Raw genomic sequence first — 23,548 nt, 5'->3', positions numbered from 1 at the left:
TGTCTTTAAAAACACATGCAAATGATAAACTTTCACTCTGTTTTGGTTCAACTTTGGAGTGACTCCACAAATCTCTCAACTATAATCCAAAGCAACATTGCCCTGCGATGTGACTATTGCGGAGGCACACATTGCGATATCGATGCTGAAATGATATATTGTGCAGCACTAATTAAAATCCTAAAAATGCCATTTAGGAAACTGCAATTCTATTTAAAATTCAAATTTCTAATACATATATTTAAAGTGCAAGTTGTTTGTATTGCTAATTTAGGGTATTATCTTCAAGGCCACCAAAGCTTTAAAGGGATAGTTCATGCAAAAATGAAAATGTACTCACTATTTACTCTCCCTCAAGTCTTTCCAAACCTTTATGAGTTTCTTTATTCAGTTGAATGCAAAAGAAGATAATTTGAAGAATGTTGGAAATCAGTAACCAATGACTTCCATTGCTGGAAAAACAAATACTATGGACATCAATGGTTACAGGTTTACAACATTTTAAAAAATCATTTGTGTTCGGCAGAAGAAAGAAACTATTTTAAACAAGGGTAAATAAATGACGACAGAATTATCATTTTTGGGTAAAATATCTATTTAAACCCAATCGGTAACCATTGACTTCTAAAGTAGAAACAAACAAATAATATGGACATCAATGGTTACAGGTTTACAACATTTTTAAAAAGCATTTGTGTTCAACTGAAGGAAGATACTAATTTAAACAAGGGTAAATAAATGATGACAATATTATAATTTTTGGGTGAACTATCCCTTTAAACCCAATTGGTAACCATTGACTTCCATAGTAGGAAAAGCAAATATTATATACGTCAATTGTTACAGGTTTATAACATTTAAAAAAATCATTTGTGTTTAACAGAAGAAAGAAACTATTTTTAACAAGGGTAAATAAATGACAACTGAATTATAATTTTTGGGTGAACTAGCCCTTTAATCCCAATCGCTAACCATTGACTTCCATAGTAGAAAAAAAAAATACTATGGACGACAATGGTTACAGGTTTATAACATTTTAAAAAAATAATTTGTGTTCAACAGAAGAACGAAAATATTTTAAATAAGGGTAAATCAATGATGAAAGAATCATACTTTTTGGGTGAACTATCCCTTTAATCCCAATTGGTAACCATTGACTTCCATAGTAGGAAAAGCAAATATTATATACGTCAATTGTTACAGGTTTATAACATTTAAAAAAATAATTTGTGTTTAACAGAAGAAAGAAACTATTTTTAACAAGGGTAAATAAATGACGACAGAATTATAATTTTTGGGTGAACTAGCCCTTTAATCCCAATCGGTAACCATTGACTTCCATAGTAGAAAAAAAAATTATATGGACGACAATGGTTACAGGTTTAAAACATTTTTAAAAAATCATTTGTGTTCAACAGAAGAAAGAAACTATTTTATACAAGGGTAAATAAATGACGACAGAATTATAATTTTTGGGTAAAATATCTCTTTAAACCCAATTGGTAACCATTGACTTCCATAGTAGGAAAAGCAAATACTATATACGTCAATTGTTACAGGTTTATAACATTTTAAAAAATCATTTGTGTTAACAGAAGAAAGAAACTATTTTTAACAAGGGTAAATAAATGACGACAGAATTATCATTTTTGGGTGAACTAGCCCTTTAATCCCAATTGGTAACCATTGACTTCAATAGTAGGAAAGACAAATACTATAGACGTCAATGGTTACAGGTTTATAATATTTTTAAAAATAATTTGTGTTCAACAGAAGACAGAAAGGATTTTAAACAAGGGTAAATAAATGATGAGAGAATCATAATTTTTGGGTGAACTATCTCTTTAATGCCAATCGGTAACCATTGACTTCCATAGTAGGAAAGTCAAATACTATGAACGTCAATGGTTACAGGTTTACAACATTTTAAAAAATCATTTGTGTTCAACAGAAGAAAGAAACTATTTTATATAAGGGTAAATAAATGAACACAGAATAATTTTTTGGGGGTGAACTAACCCTGTAAATGGGTTTTGCAAGCAAACTAACTGCTTTGTGATTAATTCCACAGCCTTACAGTTCGTTATTGGGAAATTTTGACCGTTTAATGTAGAGAAAAAAAATCTGACAGGAAATATCGCTCTACTTCCCCTTGTTGGCTGTAGTGGCACATAAAACCATTCATGTCAGCCAGTTCTAGCTAAAGATAAGGATTTTAACCAGCTCTTTGCCCAAACAGATAGACAGATGACATTTATATGTAGGTCATATATCTGCTAAACGGAAGTGTTCGGTCGCTAGCTTTAAAACTCTTTCCTTTTGCTCTGATTGTAGGTTTTTATTGGCTCTCTCATGTTTGGATTTGTGTCAAAGTTCTGAGCAGGAATGTGACAAAAGTCAGACGATTTGTTTAGAGGAGAGTTTAGCCGTAGAAGAGGAAATGCTTTCTCTCAGCTAAACTCGTTTCACTCAGTGTTGCTTTTAGTTCCTGTACCAACTACAGTGTTTCCTGTGGAAAGATTTCTCGTTTGTTTCTGTGCTCACAGTCAAAGCATGTGGTTAAAGTGATCGTAGATCATTCAGGTGAACCACACACACACAGTCGGTCTTCTCTGAGCATCACTGTTCTTGTCTGCTGCTAAAACAGGGGGCCTATTTTTGGTGGAACAAGTTGCTTTGCAGTGACAAAAATACTGCCTGTTTTTTTGCCTGTAAAAACAATTCTTAAATAAATCATATAATGTTTTTTATTTTATTTTATAAATTATTAACAATTAAAGATGCACTGTTTTGTGAATTATTATTAAAATATTTGTTTTATTATTACTAGTAATACTTTTGTTGATATTACTATTATATCAACAACATTATTATATAATATTTACAATTATATACAATTATTTATAAATTATTATTATTAGAAAATTATTAGATGATATATTTGACTGCTGCAAAACTGTGATTATGAACTAAAGATGCTGTAAAATAAGAAAAAAATTAACTTTAATATAATGATATTTCATAAAAAGATAAAAAAAGTTACAGCTGTAGCGTTTTAATAATATTACTTCAATATTAATTTGATTCATATTTTAAAATATAAATAACATCATTAACAACAATGTTATTATTTGTAAATTTCTGTAGTGCGGTGGCACAGTGGGTAGCGCTGTTACCTCAGAGCAAGAAGGTTGCTAGTTCGAGCCTCAGCTGGGTCAGTTGGCATTTCTGTGTGGAGTTTGCATGTTCTCCCCATGGTCGCGTGTGTTTCCTCTGGTTTCCAATCCGAAAACATGCGCTATAGGTGAATTGCGTAAGCTAAATTGTCCATAGTGTATGTATGTGAGTGAGAGTAATTGGGGGTTTCCCACTGATGAGTTGCAGCTGGAAAGGCATCTGATGTGCAAAACATATGCTGGATAAGTTGGCAGTTCATTCCGCTGTGATTAATAAAGGGACTAAGCCGAAGGAAAATGAATGAATGAATGAATATATGATGATTATTATTATAACAGTTGTGCTGCACAGTTATGATTATAAATCAATGACAATAGCAATAGCACTATGTTTACTACTACCACAACTACTTCTAATAACAATAAGTGTTATTATAACATGTACATCAATAACAAATCTAATCATATAATCATAAAAACAGATCACCAATAAAAAATTTAAATAAATAAAAATAAAACATTTCCATGACTTTATAATCATAAAAATTCAGTATTTAATATAATAATAATAGTAAAATTATACTTGTATTTTACAACGCTGCAAAATCACAATAGTTTAACATTAAGAATAAAAACATGAATATTTTCATTTTGTCAGGGGTTTCTCCTTTGTCCGTTTGTTGTGAATATTTGCAAAACTGTTGTAAATTTTTATTTTGCTATTTAAAAAAAAAATTGTAAAGTTTTATAAGCTTAACATTTACATTTTTACCTCAACACAGCTTTTAAAAAAATTACACAATCAAATATTTTTGACTCAGACTTAATAATATATTTATTATCGTTGTTGATTTATGATTTACAACTGTTTGATTCAAACTGATTCACCAATAACTGATTCAGTAAACTCGACAGTGCAATAAATCCTTCGACCTCTTGAATTTTGGGAGTTTTGAGTCAAAAACCTTTTGGGCCCTATCATACATCCTGCACAATAAGGCACAAGACGTGTTTGGCGTGATTTGTTGCTAGTTCCAGACCAGCGCAACTACCATTTTCACGTTTTGCACCATGTTGTTTAAATAGTAAATCCATTTACGCCACTTTACAGACTCATGAGCGTGCTGGTCTATAAAGGAGGTGTGTTAAGGCGCATTGTTAGCGTGTTGCTATTTTGAAGAACTGATATAGACAGTGCCATTGACCAACTGAAAGCTGGTCTAAAGTCCAGTGCAGAGCGCGTTAGTTATGCGCTTATGCAGGTTCAAACGCTTACACATTGCTTAATACAGACAGGATATACAGCAACACACAAATATCTTTACAAACGAAGAAAGATATTATTTCCTACATAAATATAAAAACCACTGCCTCCATACCTCATCTCGGGGGGCTTTTTTCAGTTTATTTATGACTATTTATATTTGTTTTAATAAAAACAAGTTTAGATTTGTCCACCTGTGGGATTTTGGAGATGTGTGCATCACCATATGGGGCTTAAGAATAGGACGTGTGTTTGGATATAACTCTTCGTTATTATTGTTCATTTATTTGTTTACTAGAAATTAGAACTGAATTTAGAAATAGTTTTGAAACAAACCTTTGCTCTTAACAAATAAAATTAAATATGTAGGCTAATGGTTGTCTTCAGTGGAGTGCGTACAACACCGTTTCCTTATCCACGAAAGTAAAGGAGTAAAGGCGTATAGTAAAGAGTAAAACTAAAGAGAAAGTAAGGAGGCTGAATGAAGAAGGCTCGTTTTTTATCCTCGCGCTGCAGATGGTCTGTTCAACTGTTTTCTCGCTAGTGAAGCGTTTAGTTTTCCACTTACAAAGTCCGCCATGTAAATAGCAAATGCACCATGGGGTGATGCAACTGACTCTTAAAGGGAATAGGAGATGAGACTTTGATTGTTTTAATGCACATTATGCTTGAAGCACACCCATAACTCATTAAGAGAACAAGCACAACCCTGTTAGACCATGAGCCAGGGCGCAGAGTGTATATTTCCGTCCTTAAAACAGCAAAAGTGGATTCGGACACACCCTTAATGCTTTTGCACCATTTGCTTTAGACTTTGCACCTAGATCATTAAAATAGAGCCCTTTGTGTCGTCCTTAAAATATTTACCTTAACATTTAAATTTTTACCCTAATACAGCTTTAAAAGAATGTACACAATACAATATTTTTAATTTTCAGTCAGATGTAATATAGTGTAATACAGAGTTGTTCATGAATGATTCAGAACAGTTTGATTCAAAGTGATTCACCAATAACTGATTCAGTGAACTCGGCAGTGCATAAAATCCTTCGACAAACTCTAGAATTCTGACAGTTTTGAGTCAAACTCCTTTGTGTTGTCCTCAAGATATTCAGCACAGTGCAGATGTTTTTAACCCAGTGAGATCTATATATAACAGTAACAGGGTAGTATTGAAGCGTGTGCTGTTTTGTCACAGTCGGTGCTGAACTTTGAATCTCTCTCCAGCAGCAGATATACAGTGAAGCTATTGACATTTCTGTCTTGTAGAGTCCAGGAAAGCTCTGACTGATCTTTAGCCTCACAATAGCCTGTCACCATGAAGAGAACAAAGTGTAGACTATATCATTCTCATGCACGCTTTCTCTCTCTGCTCAGCCTGCTTGACATTTCCCGCTTTCCATCTTATTTGACAGGCTTTAGAAGTCACAGTACGGTTAGTGGACAAGAATATGAAACCTTTGCAATGGAAAGAAAAAGTTTAATGTTAGAACTAAATGGAGAGAAAGAATATACAGTGGGGGAGATAAGTATTGAAAAACGTCACCATTTTTCTTAGAAAAGATATTTCTACAGGTGCCATTAGCTACATTTCCATCCACCTATTTTTATGCGCATTTTGGATATGCACTTAAAAACGGTTGATGGAAACGCCAAGATGCGCATCAATTGTGAAAATGCGCATGAAAAAACATATGCGCATAATAACTGAGTAGGATAAACTTTTTATTCGATAAGAAAAGATGCGCATAAACTACGATGGAAACACTTTTACCGAACAAATTCCAGTATGAGCATTAAAAAAAAAAGTCATGTGATATTGTTATAAGAGATCATGTGATGATAAAAATGTGTGTGAATGGTCAAACCAGCAGGCTGAGCGCATTGTAAAACATCTGAAATGTTGTTTTGGTCATTCTAAAATGCCATAACTGTTTCAGTTATTAGTATTATTATATTATTAATGACCTCCAGAATCAAGAGCATCTGTGCTCCACATTAAACACCTTCAAACGCCACCGCACGCTCACTGCAGGTCAGGATTGCCTTCTGAGGCACAAGTCATTTATTAAATGAAGAAAAGATCCACGCAGCTTCTTCTACTATAGAAAACGCTGTTTTTCCTGTTGATATTTGGCGGCAGTTAATCAGGAAGTGACAATTTTGTTCCCTTTTGACTCATTGGATGGAAACGCTGCTTTATTCGCACATCTTTTATGCAATATTCCAGTTTTGCTCATAAAATTAATTCGCATTTTTGGATAGCAACATGGCTATAGACTTGACATTTTCCTGAGATGTTGGTAACAACCAAAGAAATCCATATGCAAAGAAAACAAAACTAGTTAGTTTACAAATGAAGTTATGCGTAATAAAATGAAATGACACAGGGAAAAAGTATTGAATACATGAAGAAAGGCAGTAAAGGCCCAGACAGCAACTGAAATCTCTCAGTAGTTCTTCAGCAACCCTCTGCCCTTCATCAGTGTAAATGAATATCAGCTGCTTCAGTTCAACATCTATATTATCAGGATGATGAAGATGAAGACCATTTCAGCAAGACAATGATCCAAAACACAGCAAAGGAAACTCTCAAATGCTTTCAGAGAAAGAAAATCAAGCTGCAGAATGGCCCAGCCAAGCACCTGACTTGAATCCAATAGAAAATACAAAATAAAGATTTGATAGATGAGACCCACAGAATCATCAAGAGTTTGACACACAGTTGAAGTCTGTGGAAAAACACTTGAAGCAATGCATGTGACTTCATTCTCCATATGAGAGGCGTCTTTATGCTGAAAGCACAAAAAAAGCCTTTTATTCAAAGTATTAAATATGTTTCAGTAGTTCAGTACTTTCTCCCTACATCATTCCATTGTTACTACACATTTTTTTTTTAGGTTTTTCATTTTTATGTTTATATAGTTTGGATTTTTTACCCAAATCTGGTTCAATTCCATGTCAACAGCTCCTTTAGAAATATTATTCACAAATAAAAACATGACGTGTTCAATACTTATTTATACACTGTAGTTGCGTCCCGAATGGCACACTATGCACTTGTACACTCAACCGTGTCATCCCAAATGGAACACTAATGTTTTTTTGTACTAACCGGAAATTCAAACCGTTTCCCAGATGATGTTTAATGGTTGCCAAATTAGTGAAATAAACCACCAGACTACAAAATAGTACCTAACCGCATTCACAATTGGGAGGCAGTAGAAATCACTAATGTAGCAGAATTTTCAAAATAAGGAAAAATACTGCTGTCAAATGATAAATCGTGATTAACTGCATCCTACACTGAAAAATAATTTAATGACAAGAAGCCAAGAGAGCAAATATATTTATGTTGCTTTAAGTTAATCAGGTTTTAACTACATTTTTTAAATTATACAAAGTTTAGCTTTAAATTTTTAGTCCGTTTGATTGATGTCATAGATATTTACATTAGATGTCGCCTACGCTGCTGTTGTCTATTGGAAGGAATGTGTCAATACAGCCGCCATTTTAGTACTGAGTAGTGCTCCTTTGAAATGAGCATGGGACCAAGGTGCAGTGGACTGGCCATCCAGAGTCAGAGATATATACACATATATCTGTTTTCCTGGTGGTCAGTATGCAAATATTGTTTTAAACTATGAAAATTATAAATTTACATCACTTTTCTTTATCGATGGATAAGTGACCGCACAGGCATTCTTGACAAAGTGTGTGTTTGTGTGCATGGAAATGTATTATCCTCCCTCCCTGTTCAATTTAATCTAATCCTGCTTTCACTTCTCCTTCTAACAGAGGAAGCGATTAGTTTGTGAATGAATCTTTGTGAACGACACGTTCACTTAGCTGACAGTAATACTAATTTCTGGCACCGCAGCATCTTGTTGTCACATTTAACTTACATTGTTTGCTTATTTTATTCAACAAAACAAGCATAAAGCCTGCTTTATACTTCTGCATCAAGTGATCGGCGTGACCCATGGCGCATGCAATGCGCGTAGCTGTGCATTTATACATCTGTGCGCTGTTTCTGTTGCTCTGCAATAACACTTCCGAAACGCTAGTTGGCAGTGAAGTGTTCATGTCCCTCTGTGTTGAGTTTCTTCGCTTCATTTACAAGTGGCTCAAACTTGCTCATTTTGAGGCAGGAACCGGTGGACGTGCAACAACTTTAACCATAAGGTAAACACAAAACATCTTTTTATCTAGAGCTCCTTCACGGGACTCGATACTTGTAAACAGTCACTCCAACGGACTCGTGCGGCTCTCAGTACCTCCCACACTCGTCAGCGCTTCCAAGCCGACCAATCACAGAGCTTGTGCTATGCGTCATTGCGACGTGTAGTTACATTTTTCAAGAGGTGCGCATCAGCGAGGGCTATGCGTCCATGCGTACGCTGCGTCGAAGTTTACGTGTGTGCTTGGCGCAGAGGTATAAATCAGCCTTAAGCCTACAGTGTTTAGAGCGAATTGGTGCTATTATCATCAATATTTGTTGAGCACAAACGTTCGTAACATACAAAAACGTAAAAAACGAAATCATACCTATGAAATGTTCTGCCTTTATGCTTTGTTTTCTCATTACTACACCTGTACACAGCGCTAAAGTCCCACATCTTCATGTTGGCTTTAGTCTTGACTACTGCGGTTGAATGACTTTTGTCCTGGGAGCACTTTACAAATGTGACGGCGCTATTGACGCATACTCAGGGTTCGTATGCGATATCTAGTGTATATATCTATGGATTGATGCAAGTTGAAATAAGTTAACTTGATTCAACTACAGTGAGATAGAAGTTTGCATTTACATAATATATTCATATGTACTGCGTATATTTATGCATATATGAATAAACACACACATATACTATACATACAATGCAAAAATATAAATATAAACAAATATTTTATGCTTGTAGAGATACCCAAAGGTATGTCTATTCATGGAGTTTATGTATTTTCATCATTTATTATTGTTTCATTCATTTTCCTTCGGCTTAGCCCTTATTTATTAGGGGTCACCACAGCGGAATGAACCACCAACTATTCCAGTATATGTTTTACAAAGCAAATTCCCTTCCAGCAGCAACCCAGAACTGGGAAACACCCATACACTCTTCTCGCATTGTTTATTCAATTCACTTATAGTGCATGTGTATGCACTGAGGGGGGAAACCAGAGCACCCGGAGGAAACCCACACCAACACAGGGAGAACTCCACAAACAAATGCCAACTGACCCAGCTGAGACTCGAACCAGCGACCTTCTTGCTGTGAGCCACCGTATCGCCCCTACACACTTATTTAAACTTTTGACTGCAATAAAAACAATTCAATTATTCACATAGAGCGTTTTAAAGCCGTGAAGATCAGCTGGTCTGTTTATAGGCTGACATATGAGCGATCTGCTGATGAATCGACTGATCTTCACAGCTTTGAAATGCTCCAGTGTCCCTGTATCTGTGGTTACACTCAGTAGTGATGAGTTCGGTGAACTGATGACCTTCACAGCCAATCATAGTCATTTCTGTTGAGCACGTGAACACAATGGCAAATCAGCGCTGTTTCAGAACACGCTCAGTAGCGCTCAAATGTTCGCAGGAAATGGACGTTTTTAAAATATCACTGCCGATTGGTATAAAATTCCAGTATAGTGACAACCTTAATATACAGACAGCAAAATCTAGCAACAACAAAAAAAAAAGCTAAAAGATTCTCTCTCATCATGTTGAGTTGCCTTACCCACAAGACATGATTGTTAGTATTCAAAGCATCCCCGAAGGAAGGGTTAAGCAAAGCTACTGATTAATTTATGTGTCATCAATGCCACCCGATGATTCATTGTTGTGTTTTCTACAGTTATGCTCGCACTCACAAGATCTGTCATGTGCTGGTCTTTTTTGCTGCTTTAATGATAGGGATAGTTAGAGAGCAGACAGGAAATGACAAGGAGAAAAGAAGGGAGCAGGAAATGAATGACACAAGCTTGATTCGAACTCGAGACGCCCACACAAGCATCACTGAAAACAGCAAAGTATTTAATTTTTTACTTTTAGTTTTACTTATTTGATAAAAAAATACTGTAAAATAGGGTAACACTTTAATTTCACAGCATTAACATCTGGCCTATTACCTGACTGTTACTAAGATATTAATTGTTTATAATGTTTGATCCTATTTTGTATTCCTAATCCTGCCCAATACCTAAACCCAACCACTTTCTAACTATTAATAAGCAGCTGATTAGTAGTTTATTGAGCTAAAGGTCTTAGTTAATAGTTTGTTTATAGCGTTAATTGTTCATTAACATAAAGTGTAACCTAAAATAGTTATAATTATATAATTTATTACAATTTTAAATAACTGTTTTCTGCTATTTTAGAGTGTAATTTATTCCTCAAAGCTGAATTTTCAGCATCACTCTAGTCACATGATCCTTTGGAAATCAATTTATTATGATAATTTAATGCACAAGAATTTGTTTTGTAAAACATAAATCTATTCCATTGATTTTTTAAACAACATTTTAAAAGTTTTTTGTAACACTTAAAATTTTTATTTATTTTTTAATTTAATAAAAAAAAATTATTTTATTTTCTTTCTTTTTTTTTCTTTATTTTGTTATTTCTTTTTTATTTGATAATTTTTTATTTTATTTGATATTTTATTTTTGTATTTAATTTAATAATTTTTTTATTTATTTTAATTTAATGTTTTTTCTTTTCTTTTTTTCTTTTATTTATTTGTTTATTTTTTCTTTTCTTTTTTCTTTTATTTATTTGTTTATTTTTTCTTTTATTTATTTGTTTATTTTTTCTTTTCTTTTTTCTTTTATTTATTTGTTTATTTTTTCTTTTTTCTTTTATTTATTTGTTTATTTTTTCTTTTCTTTTTTCTTTTATTTATTTGTTTATTTTTTTCTTTTCTTTTTCTTTTATTTATTATCTTTCTTTTAATTTTCTTTAATTTTCTTTTAGACTAAAAAGTCTATAAATATAGACTAGATGGAAAAAGACTAAAGCCCGGGACTATTTTTTCAAATGGTGTTTATTACACTGCAAAAAATGCTTTATTTACTTTATATTAGATTTTATTTAGAAGCTTTTGTCTTGTTTCTAGTCCAAATATTGAAAAATTCTAAAATAAAGAAACATTTTCTAGACAGGCAAAAAGTATTGTCTGGTTTCCAGAAATTGTAAGCCCTTAAAACAAGCAAACTAATATGCCAATGGGTTTAGAAAAATAATCTTATGTCAAAAAGGAAAAGCAAGAATATTTTGGAATGTTTACAGAGATTGTGTGAGGAAAAAGACAGACATGGCAGATTCGGATGGGATTATAATCACAATGTACGGCTGTGAAACATTTTCAAAACAATTTCTCTAACGTTCCTCAGTAAAACTAGTGCTTTCAAATATGGCTTTTACATTGTGTTTTTTTAGGGCGTTTTACTATATGCGACGCAGCACAGTCTTCATGTTAAAACAAGTTTTTGTCCTAATCATCTGCAAAGGCGACACACAAAATTTCTATTTTAGAAACTATTATCGTTTTTATTTCCGCAACGTCATGGCAAAACAACATTATAAACGGCTATAACAATGATTGGCTAAGCTACCAATCGGCTAAGCTACCGATTATATGCTTTATTCAGTGTTAAATGCTACCAATGTGAGGTTAAACATCACATTTATTGCCATACTGAAAGCAGATCTTGAAAATAAAACAGTTTGAAAATGAAAGTCAGTGCACTCAGCTTGTGTAATTTTAATGATGTTAAATTGGTTTAATAGGGGTCGCTGGTTCAAGCCTTGGCTGGGTCAGTTGGCATTTCTGTGTGGAGTTTGCATGTTGCCCCCATGTTGTCGTGAGTTTCTCCCAAAGTTCAAACTCATGCGCTATAGGTGAGTTGAAGAAACTAAATTGGCCGGAATGTTTGTGTGTGAATGCAAGAGTGTATGGGTGTTTCCCAGTTTTGGGTTGCAGCTGGAAGGGCATCCCCAGTGTAAAACATATGCTGGATAAGCTGCCGGTCGATTCTACTATGGCAACTCCTGATAAATAAGGGACTAAGCCGAAGGAAATGAATGAATGAAAAATTGGTTTAATATGTATTAGTTAGATTATAATCCTCACCATTTCGTTGGGAGTGCAGTGGCTGATATTGAAATGAATGGCTGGTATTTAAATGTTCTGTCGTGTTGCATTTGCTGCAGACAGCCAAATTGCTTATTGCTGGAATCTTGTATTTAGGAAAAAAAAAGATAATATATGACCTCTCTGGGCTTCTATATGCTTGAAAACACTTTGTTATATACTTCCATTCAGTCCTGCGATGAACTGGGAAAATCTCAGTATGGCTGTCTTTATCTTGCATGTGAATCAGTGATGCATGTTTTTACATTGGATCTTCCACAGCTTCATTTCCATACTATAAACTGACTGACATGTGAATGGACTCTAGCTGAAACGCTGCCCATTCATTAAGCCAAGATTTAAGAAATCTCCCGCTATTTTTCCCAGCAGCACATGCATTAACTGATAAGCCACATATCCAACAAGATCCATCATGTTAATTTAATGCTCATGGTAGTTTATGTAAACGCTAGACTGTTATTATGCTAATTTTCTCTCTGTATATACCAATTGCAGTTTTACTTAAGATGTATTTTAGCTTTTAAGTACACGATACAATGCATCCAGAAAGTATTCACAGCGCTTTACTTTCTCCACATTTTTACAGCCTTATTCCAAAATGGATTAACTTAATTTATTTCCTCAACATTCTACACACAATACCCCATAATGACAATTTGAAACAAAAGAACTTTTGAAATTGTTGCAAATTTATTAAAAATAAAAAAGCAGAAAAATCACATGTGCAGAAGTATTGACAGCCTTTGCTGTGAAGCTCTAAATTGAGCTCAGGTTCATTCTGTTTCCACTGATCATTCTTGAGATGTTTCAGCAGCTTCACTGGAGTTCACCTGTGGTAAATTCAGTTGATTGGACACGATTTGAAAAAGGCATACACCTGTCTATATAAGGTCCCAGGGTTGACAGTGCATGTCAAAGCACAAACCAAGCATGAAGACAAAGGAGTTGTCTGTAGACCTCAGAGACAGGATTGTCTTGAGGCACAAGAATGGGGAAGGTTACAGAAAAATTTCTGCTGCTCTGAAAGTTCCAATGAGCACAGTGGCCTCCATCATCTGTAAGTGGAAGATGTTTGGAACCACCAGAACTCTTTCCAGAGCTGGCCGGCCATCTAAGCTGAGTGATTGGGGGAGAAGGGCCTTAGTCAGGGAGGTGATCAATAACCCGTCATTCTGTCTGAGCTACAGCGTTCTTCTGTGGAGAGAGGAGAACCTTACAGAAGGACAACCGTCTGTGCAGCAATCCACCAATCAGGACTGTATAGTAGAGTGGTCAGACGGAAGCTACTCCCCACCTGGAATATGCCAAAAGGCATCTGAAGGACTCTCTGAAGAAACAAAATTCTCTGGTCTGATGAGACTAAAATTAAACTCTTTGGAGTGAATGCCAGGTGTTACGTTTGGAGAAAACCAGGCACCGCTCATCACCAGGCTACAGAGACATCCTGAATGAAAACCTGCTTCAGAGTGCTCTTGACCTCAGATTGGGGTGACGGTTCATCTTCCACCAGGACAATGATCCAAAGCACACCGCCAAAATATCAATGGAATGGCTTCACAACAACTTGGTGAATGTCCTTGAGTGGCCCAGCCAGAGCCCAGACTTAAATCCTATTGAACATCTCTAAAGACATATGAAAATGGCCGTACACCGTCATTTCCCATCCAACCTGATGGAGCTTGAGAGGTACTTCAAAGATGAATGGGCAAAAATTCCCAAAGACAGGTGTGCCAAGCTTGTGGCATCATATTCAAAAAGACTTGAGGTTGTAATTGCTGCCAAAGGTGCATCAACAAAGTATTGAGCAAAGGCTGTGAATACTTCTGTACATGTGGTTTCAGAGTATTTACAGGAATCAGAGAGTGAATTTCAATACCTTTTAAGACATTTTTTAAGACTCTTTCCAACATCTAAAGACCTTAAAATCACTTTAGGTTTCAACTGGAAACACTGGCGAGATTTTAACTTACAGAATATTTACTAAATATTAAATGTAGAAAACTAATCATAAACTAAAACATTATTCACATACTGAATAAAAATCTATTAAATCTAGCTAATTCAGCAGGTTGGCGCCTATAAACTGCAGAAATAATGATGTTGCCTTGATTACTGCAGTGAAACAAAGCAGCATGATGTCAAATCTAGTAGGATTTTATTGATTTCATAAACTACACAGCATCCTGATATTCACAGATTTAATTCAGGCATACAACCAAACATTGTGTAAACAAAAACAATATAAAATTCAATACCTTGCAAAATAGCATTTAAGACTTTTTAATACTTTTTAAAGGCTTTAAATTTCTTTATATTGATTTATGAACTTTTAATACTTTTTAAGACTCTGCAGACACCCTGGATTTTACAGGTTTTTTATTTTTTAATAATTTGCAACAATTTCAAAAACTCTTTTCGCACATTGTCATTATGGGGGATTGTCTGTAGAATGTTGAGGAAATATATTAATTGAATTCATTTTGGAATAAGGCTGTAACATAAACAAATGTGGAAAAAGTGAAGTACGAATATTTTCCGGGTGCGCTGTAAGTCCAATTGGACACAGAATTATAGACAGACATTTTTTTTTAAGCCGACTGACTTTTCACAAAGAATAACCATTGAAATGTGCGTGAATGTGTTCGCTCTCAGGCCATCCGAAACATATTAGGCTTCATTTGTTTTTGTTTTTTCTGCCCAGTTGGTGGAATGAACTCCCTAACTGCATCAGAACAGCAGAATCACTTGCTGTCTTCAAGAAACAACTAAAAACTCAACTATTTAGTCTCCACTTTCCTTCCTAATCTGTAACTGCCTCTCTGGCTATACCACTAACTGTACTCTCTCTCTCTCAAAAAAAACAACATTACTAATGCTTAGCTTCTTAGACTTTACACACCTGAAACTTGTCTATAGCACTTGCTCACTGCTGCTCTTATAGTTGTGTAAACTGCTTCCTTGTCCTTATTTGTAAGTCGCTTTGGATAAAAGCGTCTGCTAAATGACTAAATGTAAATGTAAAATAGTACTAGGGGAAAAAACAATGATTGAACTGAAACACTTCCTCAAAATGATGGTGAACATCATTAAAGAACAGCTATAATTCAGTCAATTGAACAATATATTAGGTTTGAAGTATAGTAAGTAAATATAAAACTTGAACTAAATCTAAAACACAACAAATGTACATCAAGAAAAACACAATAAAACCTAAACCACTGAAACCGACGATAATAATTTAGCATTAAATAACAATAAATATGTTACAATGCTAATCGTCAAATGTATTGTTGATATGCTACAAACCAGATTCAAGTTTCAGAAATTGTTTTGCAGAAATATGACCATATTTGTTTTTCTCCTGACTCGCTGTTCATGCTGATATTTCATACATTTCAGTACAAATATTTCATTTCGACATGATGAACTGTTGTACCTTCTTAGCCAATCATGCACTAACTTGTAGTGTTTGAGCAAATTTATGATTATGAGTAATGTCTCCTGATAATAAAGTTCCTTAGCTGATTCACATGATTTCTTCACACATGTACTTGTAAAGTCATCGTGAATGTGGTTACTGCTGTCTTCTGTAGTGCTGTTGTTTTTCCATTGGTTTATTTTTTGACTGTAAAACAAAGTGTCTGGTTAAGTGTAGACATTTAGTAGACAAACTAAGTGCAAAAATGAATCAAAGCACACGTGTGAACATCTCATGCGTTCGTTGCATGCTTAATCAGGTTTGACAATAATTAGAAATTTCACTTTTTAAAATGTAACCTATTGACTTTATATATAAGTTCTTGATATAAAACGTTTCCAGTTCTCTACGTCCCTTTAGGGCTGTTAAACAATTATTCACAATTAATCGCATACAAAAAAAGTTGCATTTGCATAATGTGTGTACTCACTGTGCATAAATATTGTGCTTATATAAATAAAACATGTATGTATACATGTATATACTCACCGGCCACTTTATAAGGTACACCTGCCAGACTAATCAGCCAATCACATAACAGCAACTCAATGCATTTAGGCATGTAGACATGGTCAAGACAATCTGCAGTTCAAAGTGAGCATCAGAATGGGAAAGAAAGGGGATTTAAGTGACTTTGAACGTGGCATGATTGTTGGTGCCAGACGGGCTTGTCTGAGTATTTCAGAAACTGCTGATCTACTGGGATTTTCACGCACAACCATCTCTAAGGTTTACAGAGAATGGTCTGAAAAAAAGGAAATAGCCAGTGAGCGGCAGTTCTGTGGGCACAAATGCCTTGTTGATGCCAGAGGTCAGAGGAGAATGGGCAGATTAGTTCCAGCTGATAGAAAGGCAACATAACTCAAATAACCACTCGTTACAACCGAGATATGCAGAAGAGCATCTCTGAAAGCACAACACATCCAACCTTGAGGTGGATGGGCTACAGCAACAGAAGACCACTTCTGTCAGCTAAGAACAGGAAACTGAGGCTACAATTCACACAGGCTCAACAAAACTGGACAATAGAAGGTTGGAAAAACGTTGCCTGGTCTGATGAGTCTCGATTTCTGCTGCGACATTCTGATAATAGGGTCAGAATTTGGCATCAACAACATGAAAGCTTGGATACATCCTGCCTTGTATCAATGGTTCAGGCTGCTGGTAGTGGTGTAATGGTGTGGGGGATATTTTCTTGGCACACTTGTACCAGTTGAGCATCATATCAACGCCACAGCCTACCTGAGTATTGTTGCTGACCATGTCCATCCCTTTATGACCACAGTGTACTCATCTTCTGATGGCTACTTCCAGCAGGATAACACACCATGTCATAAAGCGTGAATCATCTCAGACTGGTTTCTTGAACATGACAATGAGTTCACTGTACTCAAATGGCCTCCACAGTTACCAGATCTCAATCCAATAGAGCATCTTTGGGATGTGGTTGAACTGGAGATTCATATCATGGATGTGCAGCTGGCAAATCTGCAGCAACTGCATGATTCTATCATGTCAATATGGACCAAAATCTCTAAGGAATATTTCCAGTATCTTGTTGAATCTATGCCTCGAAGAAATAACCTCTTAAGGCCCAAGGTGTTTTTTTACATGTATTTTTTATTTCTCTTCGCTATTTGGGCTTATTAGAACCTAATTAGAATAAAAATCTAAGTATCATCTTTTGATATGATGTACTTTTAGAGAAAAATGATGTCCATATATGTGGACTCATGGTCCGAATGTACATAAAAAATTTTTTACAGAATTTTTTAAATGCATATTTAACATAAAAATTTGGTTTTTTAATTTGCTTTGACTATCAGAGAGTAAAACCTAATTTTTTCCCCATTTTGGACAGTTAAAAATAGTGTTTTGGACATTTCAAATGCTGCAAAACTGTTGCATGATGACACTGTATGTCTGGAACAGAATATAAAACATTTAAAGTATTTTAAACAGCCACTTAAGAGCTACAGTAAAATGTGCGGTCCATGTATGTGGACACTCCAGCCCTAAGAGGTCAAGGCAGTTCTGAAGGCAATAGGGGGTTCAACATGGTACTAGTAAGGTGTACCTAATAAAGTGGCCGGTGAGTGTGTGTATATATATATGTGTATATATATATATATATATATATATATATATATATATATATATATATATATATGTGTATATATATATATATATATATATATATATATATATATATATATATATATATATATGTGTATATATATATATATATATATATATATATATATATATATATATATATATATATATATATATATATACACACACACACACACACACACACACACACACACACACAACCCCCGTAGTATGATTCTTTTCGGGCTTGACTGTATGTATGTATGTATATATGTATTTGTATTAGATATAAATATTTTATTTCTAAATACAAATAAAAAACTTCTTAAGTATATATACACATGTATAAACTATATAAAGTATAAATATACACAGAACATTTCAGCTTTTAAGAAACTTGTTAGTAACCACTGACATCCATAGCTTCTGTTTTGACAACCAAGTCAATTGTTACAAGTTTCCAACATTCTTCAAAATATCTTCTTTTTGTGTTCAACAGTAAAAAAGAAGCTCAAACAGGTCTGGAACATAAAGTAAAGAGTGAGTAAATGATGACAGAACAAAGTGATGGCATTTATGAGCAATCAATAAGTGCAACAAGGTAATAAAATGCACGACTGTATTGCAGGTAGAGTCAGTTCCTGTGAGTAATTTGCTTGTGAATATTGTCGATGTCCTAACTGGCGGTTTTCTATGAGTGGTTTTCTTCACTGCTGTGAGAGGATGTGGTTTCATCATTAACGGACATGTTCGCTTGAGTCTCTCGGGGGCGTAGGCTACATTAAGCCTGCGACTGAGATCAAATTTAGAAACTCTTAACAACATGGAGCTGCATAGGTGAAGCGCAAGGTTAAGAGGAAATTAGTGTAAATCTCTTATTTGAAATGAAAACAATGACCTGACAGTAATTTGAGGGCGACCCTCTCACTATAATGAGTTGCTATTTTTATTCTTCAGCCGTAAACACCTCCGTCCTGAAAGCAGGTGCACGTGTTTGTTTTTTAACACATTATCTCTGTTTCGTCCCATAGACTCATTATTCTCTTTTATTTGACTAAAGCAGCAGTTTTAACGGCTGTTATTGCTGACACGAGGATGGCAACAAAGAGATGATTCAAACCAGTCCGTGCGCCCTAAAACTCTGGCCGTCAGGCGTTTTCCTCATGCAGTCAGCAGAATCCAGTTATGAAGATAGAGATGCTTTCAGATCAGATGCTGAAATCAGTGACGGCATCAGCTCGAGGGTTATTATAGATAGCTAAATCCTATTTGTGCCTTTAAAGGGGACCTATTAGGCCTCTTTTTACAAGATGTAAAATAGGTCTCTGATATCCCTAGTGTGTGTGTGTGTGAAGTTTCAGCTCAAAATACCACACAAATTATGTTTCAGAACTCTTTGAAACTGCTCATCTTATGCACTGATACTAATTGTGCCGTATGGGTGACTGTCGCTTTAAATTCAAATTAGATTGTGCTTCTTTTGTGAGGGCAGAGCTACAAATGCCTATGTGTCAGCATAGTAGTAGATTCAAAAACATGACTAATGTCCTATGCTAATGAGGGAAAGATGGTCACTAATGAGTGGGGCTTTCACCCTCTGATGACACGTACAAAGGGAGAATGTCAATCAAATTGTTTCTGCAGACTGTTTTTATCAAGTGTGAATATAAACAATACCGTTAATAAATGTTTACCATTATAAGCTGGTAATATTCATCTACTGACTACAGTCTCAAACAAGCTAAAGAAAAAAACATGTTTATATTTAGAATGAAATGCAATGGATTATACTATTACATGAGCACGAGTTCAAATGTAATATTTCTGAAATACATTTTTTATGCTCACCAAGACTGCATTTATTTGATTAAAATGCAGTAAAATCAGTAATATTGTGAGATATTATCATTTTTTTAAATAATAGATTTCTATTTTGAATATATTATTACACCAAATTTGTGTCCTTTGATCCTTCATAAATCATTCCAATATTCAGATTTGCTGATCAATAAGCATTTCTTTTTCATTATCTTCTTCTTATTATTATTATTATCATCATCATCATTTATTTTATTATTTTCATAATCATCATTTATTATAATTATTTTCATTATCATGTTATTTATATTAATGATATAATAATAATAATAATAATAATAATAATAATAATAATAATTATTATTATTATTATTATTATCATCATTATCAATTATTATTTGTGTCATCATCATCATCATCATTACTTATTAGTTTCGTCACATCATCATCCTTCATAATAATAATAATAATAATAATAATAATAATAATAATATTGTTAATAATAATATGTTATTAATATTATCATCATCATCATTATTATTAACATTATTATTATCATCATCATCATCATTTATTATTATTATTATTTTATTATTATTATTATTATTATCATCATTTTCATCATAATCTGTATTAATGTTATAATAATAATTGTTATCATCATCATTTGCTGTTGTTGTTGTTGTTGTTATTATCATCATCATCAAACATTTTTGGGTCATCACTATTTATTTTCATCACCATCATCATTCTCCATTATTATTTGTGTCATCAACATCATTTATTATTATTATTATTACTATTATTATTATCATCGTCATTTATTATTATCATCATCATTTATTATCTGTATCATCATCATCATTTATTATTAATATCATAATTTATTATTATTACTATTATCATCATCATTTATTATTATTATTATTATTATTATTAACAACAACATTATTATTATTATTATTATTATTATTATTATTATTATTATAATCATCATCATCATTTATTATCATCATCATCATTTATTATTATTACTATTATCATCATCATCATCATCATCATCATTTATTATTATTACTATTATCATCATCATCATCATCATCATCATTTATTATTATTACTATTATCATCATCATCATTTATTATTATTATTATCATCATCATCATTTATTATTATTACTATTATCATCATCATCATCATCATCATTTATTATTATTACTATTATCATCATCATCATCATTTATTATTATTATTATTATTAACAACATTATTATTATTATTATTATAATCATCATCATCATTTATTATTATCATCATCATTTATTATTATTACTATTATCATCATCATCATCATCATCATCATCATCATTTATTATTATTACTATTATCATCATCATCATCATTTATTATTATTATTATTATTAACAACATTATTATTATTATTATTATAATCATCATCATCATTTATTATTATCATCATCATTTATTATTATTACTATTATCATCATCATCATCATCATCATCATCATTTATTATTATTACTATTAGTAGTAGTAAATAACATCTGCTTAAACATTTTTAGTGTAAACTAACATTTTCAGAACTTGCTGAATGTCTCCATGTTACTCGGTCAGCGATGTTTAGTCCATCTGTATGTTGTTGTGTATCTTTATCCAGGAGTGTTTTGTTGCTGAAAGCGCTGTTAATAAGGTGTGGTGCGCCGCTAAAAAGGTCAATGTGCACTTTGTGTGTTAAACGAGTGAACTGACTCCCAGGTCCGTCCGTCACGTTGTTCATGCTCTATTCATCGCTCGTGGCGTCATTCAGTCTCAGTCTTTATATAAGCCACTTGATATGGATTAGATAGAAACCAGGCCTAACAGACTTGCTGCTGCTGCTTCACCTATCACCATAACACAGATCTCTATTAGGTGTGAACTGAGGTCACACATCCACTGCTCTGAACTCATGCCTCTTGCTGGATTTTAATAAATTAGTAGCTTGAACTGCTATTTATATTTTGACACGTTATAATAAATGCACATACACCTTCCTTTGTTTTTAACAGACGTTGCATAGACTAGCACATCGCTTTGAAACGTCTTACTGTAATCCCATTTTTCTCAGTGGATACTTGTGAGTAAAGTTCAATTTGTAAAATTCACTTCAATTTGAGCCTAAACGCATGTTAATATTTCGTTTTCATTTAAAGGCCAGCTATTTTACCCCTTTTTAAAGATTTAAGAGAAGTCTTTTGTGTCTCCAGAATGTATCTGTAAAGTTTCAGCTCCAAACACCCATCAGATTATTTATTAGACCTTTCAGAATGTTGGATTTTCTGCTCTGAACACAATGTAGCTGTTTTTGGGGCCTGTGCCTTTAATGCTGGTTCTCCCCGCCCACCGTTCCCACATGCCTGTCAGATTGTGCCTCAATCTCCACCTCGGCTGTGTCAGATAAACAGCACAGTGACGGACATGAAGGACATTTCATCATCATGTTATTTATATTAATGCTATAATAATAATAATAATAATAATAATAATAATTATTATTATTATTATCATTATCATCATCAATTATTATTTGTGTCATCATCATCATCATTATTATCATGATCACTTATTAGTGTCATCATCATCATCGATTATCATCATCATTATTATTATCAAGATCACTTATTAGTGTTATCATCATCATCAGCATCAATTATTAGTGTCGTCATCATCATCATCCTTTAATATTTTGTTTTCATTTAAAGGGCAGCTATTTTGCCCCTTTTTAAAGATTTAAGAGAAGTCTTTTGTGTCTCCAGAATGTATCTGTAAAGTTTCAGCTCCAAACACCCATCAGATTATTTATTAGACCTCTCAGAATGTTGGATTTTCTGCTCTCAACACAATGTAGCTGTTTTTGTGGCCTGTGCCTTTAATGCTGGTTCTCCCCGCCCACCATTCCCACATGCCAGTCAGATTGTGCCTCAATCTCCACCTCGGCTGTGTCAGATAAACAGTACAGTGACAGACATGAAGGAAAGCAGATCTCACATAAAATTTGTGAGAAATATTACAGTAAGAACTTTCCCCATGATTATTTGATGTGTTTGTTGTGGAGTTAATTCAAGCCTTTCGATAAGTCACACACAATAGCCTCTTTCACACAGTGATACGGGTAAATATCTGGAAAATTTCCAGAACGACTTTAGCGGTAAATTTTAAAAAGCGCTGATCACACAGACACGGATGTTCCGGAATTTTTCCAGAAGAGGCCATTCACACATCTATTCCAAAATACCGGTAAATACTGACATCATTAAGCAGAAATGGCCTCTAAACGGCTGCGCTTGTATTTGTAAACATTTGACTACATTACAACCTCTGTGGATGGATCAGTAACTTTGATGTAAGCACAGAGAAACACTTTCGCATGTCAAGATGTTCATATATGTGTGTGTGCTGGCGCTCAACAGCTCAACACGCGTCAGAGCTTGAAGGTAAACAAACAACGGCTTATCATAAGCATTTTATCGATAATTAT

At 33.9% G+C, this 23,548-nt stretch overlaps 1 protein-coding gene across 1 annotated transcript in view; it reads left to right on the top strand.

Moving 5' to 3' along the window:
- LOC130243333 (inactive phospholipase C-like protein 2) overlaps positions 1–23,548 on the top strand; it is a 131,880-nt gene that overhangs the window by 4,341 nt on the left and 103,991 nt on the right. The window lies entirely within an intron of this gene.

Source organism: Danio aesculapii, chromosome 16 (assembly GCF_903798145.1).
Source record: "Danio aesculapii chromosome 16, fDanAes4.1, whole genome shotgun sequence".
Lineage (NCBI taxonomy): Eukaryota > Metazoa > Chordata > Actinopteri > Cypriniformes > Danionidae > Danio > Danio aesculapii.
The sequence above is the reverse complement of the archived record's forward strand: the minus strand, read 5'-3'. Positions and strand labels throughout refer to the sequence as shown.